Source organism: Vidua chalybeata, chromosome 5 (genome assembly GCF_026979565.1).
Source record: "Vidua chalybeata isolate OUT-0048 chromosome 5, bVidCha1 merged haplotype, whole genome shotgun sequence".
Taxonomy (NCBI): Eukaryota; Metazoa; Chordata; class Aves; order Passeriformes; family Viduidae; genus Vidua; species Vidua chalybeata.
The window spans coordinates 49,580,680-49,585,992 of NC_071534.1; the positions used below are offsets into that span (position 1 = coordinate 49,580,680).

Below are 5,313 nucleotides of genomic sequence, written 5' to 3' on the forward strand. Positions count from 1 at the left end.
AAACAGTTCCTCTTTACAAGTTACAATCAGATCTAGAAAGTTTTTCCTCTCATTTATCCTTTTTCTTATAAGAAAAAAGTATTGCTAAGAGAAGAGTAGCAAAGTGTTGCACTCAGTGAGCCTGAGGGTCTTTTTAGCCTCTGTGATGAAACATTGCAAGTCCTGATACCTGTGGAGAAAATCCTTAAACAGAAACCCAGTTATACTGAAAATAAACTGAAAACATCAAGAAAATTATAATAATAATAAAAAAAGAATCCCGAATATATTCATTACTTAAATTTTAAGATCTTGGGGGAATACAAAATTTAAGAGCTTTAGAGTTTAAAATTTAAGAGTGCCCATTATGGATTTATCAGTAAAAAATCCTAGAAAGATTAAATGGAGCTTTGTTAGTTCTGAGGGAGGTAGCACTTTGAAAGTGGAAAACATTTTTAATATACATTTGCTACCCTAAGAATAAAATCTCCGATGGCTTTTGTTTGTTCATATCTAAGAGTTTAGCTAAGATTTTAGCTGTCCAGCACAGAACATGTTTCTCTGTCTAATTTTGGAAGATTATGTAGACTCATCTTAAACAGTATGAAAACTGAAGTTAAGAGCTTGTCTTGAAATTTAAAAGGGTGATTTTATCTTTGCCAATATACAAGCAAATACAATAACTCGATGGATTCCCAAGAACCAGTATGTCAACCAGGCATGTATCTGTCAAATATTTCTAGAAATGCAATGAAGCAAACTGTTAAAAAATAAGGTTTTTATTCATAATAAAGCCCACATAAGGAAAGATATTAAAAAATATCTCTTCATCTTGTGAATTTCTCCAACTACCTGCACTGGAGCAGAGTGAGGAAAACTTGTTTCCTCTATCTGGAGGAAGGACACTGCTCAGCAAACTGAGCCACTGCCATGCAGCATCATTCCTCTTGCTGATCCCTGTGACCCATACTACCTTCTCCAATTTGTGGACTTAGAAGAGCCTGGAGATACTTTTGGTTTAATAAATTGTCTCCCTATTTTTTTTTTTCCCAACACTACTTAAGAGTATTAAAAATATATATTAGAATTTATTACATTGTCACCATCCTTTTCTGTGCACAGAAATCTGAAAGTTCCCATAATGGTCTGGGTGGGAACACTTCTATAATGTTATAGAGTTAGAAAATCAAGAGAGGTTTTAGGAGACTAAAGTTTAAGCAAAGAAAATTAAGGTAACATAAGTGACCTAGACAGATGGTTCTGATTTCTCTCATAACAACCTTCTACCTTTCCTGATGTAAGACAGAACAGCTTTTTAAAAACTGAGCATTTAAAAAAACATTTTGTCGGAAACAAATTTTTAAAATCCTTTCTTTTTCTTGTAAAAGATGCTCCTTATTTCAGTTTTTCAAAGCACCAGAGAAAATTATTTCAGTAATTTTATCTTAAAGAAACTAAGACTGAGTGTTCTGAAGTAGCTTATCATTGAATAAAAAGTTAAGAAACAAACAAGGAATCAAAGGTTGTCAAAAATGTTATCTTCCTTCCTCTCTGCCTTCCTCTGTTCATCTCTCCCTCTATTATTTCGGCTTTTCTTTCCCCTCTTCTGTCCTCTCTTCCTCTATCTCTTAGCTATGCTCTCTTTATGTTAAAGTATGTGTCTTCCCATCAGCAAGAATTTACCATAGTTTAAAAGTGATAGCACTAATTCCAATGAACAAATACTCAACCATCTCATGTGGCATAAATGACAGAAGGGAAATGCTCACAAAATTGCACGTAAGATATAAAATGCAAATGTTATATACAATGTCCCATGTGGAAAATAAAAATGCTGAGCTCAGTTCTTGCCCTTTACTTGCCTTTTACTTTGACTACTGCTTCTGAAAAATGAAGTCATAACCTCTTCTCAATCTCATCTCACCTTGACTAGCCAAGTAATGGTGAAGTACTGAGGTGGCTGTTTTCTGTCAGAGCTAAGAGAAAATGAAGCTTCATAAGAAGTTGCTTTATCAGGCCCACCTATTCTCCAAATACTTTCACTTGTATTGGCTGGCAAAGAATACACTTCTTTCAGCTTTCTCCTGCCATTAATCCCTCTTGACTCTATCAGCAGCTTCTCCTGCAACTAACCACTAAGAATATGAACTTACAATACAGATTAGAAGTATTTTGCCTCTCTTATGGGAAAAAAAAAATGTGGGTTTCTTTCTTTTCCTGCTCTCAGCTGTTGTTTCTTCCCTTTTCTCCATCTGCTATTAAAAATGTTCCAAAGTCCTCAGAAAATGGTTGGGGCTTTTTTGTTTGTTTCTGAGTAAAATATGGAGCTGGCCAGGCTATATACTTTTATACCTTCTGTCAAAATGCCCATTAGATTGCCTCATTTTCTGCTATGTTGCAACTTTATAAAATTTGTATTTTTTAGATTGATTTATTTTTTGATGCCTTGGTGCCTATCTGAGATCAAACTTATTTTTGTTCTACTTTTTAAGAATAGCCAGAGCAGCTCAGTAATGTCAAAGAGTAGTGCATGTTTAAAATTTCTGGATACCTTAGTCCTTAATGGCTTAAATACTCTTAGTTTGTCATAAGGCTTAGTAATGGAGGAATGGCTACATTGTCTCAGAAGAGTGCTTTTTATACTTGTCATGAAAATCTTCTTTACTGTGTCTTCTGAAAAATTGCAGTGCAGGAATCATTGGTGGTAATTAGATGTAACCTTTAATGGTTCTATCCTCCTGGATGGAGCCTGACCCTACCATAAATCCACGTCATCAATGGCAAGGTCTTTACATTGCAGAGTTACAGTGGAAAGGTCTTGACCAACACCAGCCACAGCCAGGGAGTGGGGAGTAAGCCAGGCATATTTGTGTCTCTCCTTCATGAGTCAGAGTAAAGGATCCTCCTGAAGGAGACAGTTGTCAAAACAGGATATTAAAAGCAGAAATCCAGAATATAGGAAAAAAAAAGAACTGGACTTGACATACCCATTAAGACTGTAGCTCCAGAAAATGCGATAAACTCTGTACCAGAGTTCTGATCTTGGCAGCAAACCATAGGGGGATTCAATGGACAAAAGCAAGGAGGAAAGACAGTCTATTACAGTGTACAGGATAATGGCTCACCGGAGTATCTGGCACAGACTCCTTTGCTCAGGAATTTCATCATCTTATGTATTTTATATCCAGAGGCTTACCTCAGAGCTGTGGATTGAATTTGATATTCAAACATTAGTTTTTGCAATGATCTTCCAGTCTTTCCACCACAGCAACTATGTTTTTTTTTTTTCCTGTATTCTTATCTCCCACATCAAGGTAACCATCTGACAAACTTGAAAATCTGGATCTATCAAATCTGGATTTATCACTAAGTCAGAACTGAGCACTTGTTCTGTGGGTGATTGGTTAAAGTTCACCCTGTCTGCTATGGTAGAAAGGAAAGCCAGAGTTAATCTAAAGTGGTAAGAAAATTTCTACATAGCTCTTTTACAAAATCTTTGCAAATGTTTTTGTGCTGTATTCCTGTTGATCAGAATTCATCATCAGAGTAAAAATAATTACAGCATACTCATAAAGCTTCATTGGTTTTCAAGTCCACACATTTCAAGTCCACAAGACCAAATTTAAACAGAAGCTTGTAATTAAGTGTCCTTTTCTGAAGACGTGCCTCAGAGTGACTTAGCACTTATAAGCAGGATTTGCAATACATGTTGGATCAAAGAGAAACATGCTTATGCCAACCAGTTGGAGCTGATTTAAAAAAAAAAATTGCCTAAAATGCAGTTTTCTTTTTTATATGGCCCAGATACAACTGAAAGGCACACCTCTAATTCCCAGCTGTCCGCCCTCATGGCAACTGGCTGTCTCTGTGACTTCTAAAAATCTTCTTAAGAGAGGCAGTAACCTTAATGAAAATTCTTATGGAGCAAGTTCTAAGCATGTTAGTTGACCTGCCTAGTTTTGTTGCTAGATCAGTTCAACTCCATTCTTGGACTTAGGTTTAAATTTCCTATATAATATTCTGGAGGTTGCTAGACAGGACTTTTAAAACAAATATAGTTAATATTTTAAAATTACAAACATAATTTTCTTTGACTTGTAGATAGCTGTCTGGAGTACCATTAAACCTAAAAGAACTGCAAACAAAACAAAAACTAATTTGAACACAGAACAATGTAGAAAGTTTCCCTAAAAGCAGTGATTTAAAATATTATGCAGGTGTGAAAATTAGAGGTTATATCCAAAACTGTTTTTCATCCTTAACTATTGTGTCTGTTACTATGGACCAAAGAAGAAAAGAAAATATATTCTAATTTGGTACGTCTTATTGAACTATTAGGTAGAACAACTAACCCCTGCAGTTTTAATGTGAAGGATTTCCACATAAGAAAGAAGAAGTAGATACTTATATTTTCATATGTTTATAATTTTTTATTTTATCTTCTGTTTTTTCACGCAGGACTTTTTTCTTTTCCTTTCTAACACAACATAGCAGAAACATTTGATAAGACATTAAAAAACTGCATACTTTTGAGGAAGGAATGTCAGTATCTGATTGAACCTCAGTTCACATAATTAATTCAAAGGGTGGAATTTTCTGGTTCTTTTATCTTGTACACTACAAGAATCTGAACTCTTTAAAAACAAATCACCAATTAACATTCATTTACATACTAAAAAATAGTGCCATAAGTGATAATGTTATTTTAACAAAACCACAGTTGGGTCTGATTAGTAATTTTCTACTGTTTATGATTTCTTGCAGCTTTCCAGGTGATCAGAATTTCAAGGTATTTTAAAATCCCTGCTGTGTCTGTAGCCAGCAAAATTATCTTGTTTTTCTTTAAAGTGATGTCACTAAAAATACCAAATTATTTTTACAAATAGAGCTATGTTTATCCCATCTGCAGTTCATCCTTCTTTGGTACCTTAGGGCTTTGTTAAGTATGTCATTGTTTAGTAGCACAGTTCTAAACAATGCCTTTCGAGACCTAGAAAGTTATAGTTATTAGCCTGCCAGGGAGAGCTTCCCCATACCAATGTGACAGAGACTGTAGCCTGAACAACTTGTTTCTGCAGTGTTGTTTCTATGGGAACAGATGCAAAATGCTTACCACAGTACTATGACACAACTGAGTGTACTATGGCCTCTTTAATTGCATTCTTTAGGAGTCACCACAAACGAAAAGAAAGCATCAGTCTGTGTGGACTCCTGGTTAATTTCAAATGACACTTTTGAATTCATATTGCAGCATATTCTTTCACCCATTTTAACTGCTTCTTTCTCCTACTGTTCCCCAGCCAAAAGAAAAAAAAATAGTCACCTAAAGACATC

The 5,313-nt window shown here is 35.0% G+C and overlaps 1 long non-coding RNA gene across 1 annotated transcript; it reads right to left on the reverse strand.

The window, feature by feature from the left end:
* Positions 1-2,794: 2,794 nt before the first annotated feature.
* LOC128787702 (uncharacterized) lies at positions 2,795-5,003 on the reverse strand. Its single transcript, XR_008430802.1, has 3 exons — positions 4,907-5,003; positions 3,105-3,182; positions 2,795-2,884 (listed from the first exon to the last, which is right to left on the reverse strand). It is a non-coding gene; the product is annotated as an uncharacterized LOC128787702 (long non-coding RNA).
* Between the last annotated feature and the right edge of the window lie 310 nt (positions 5,004-5,313).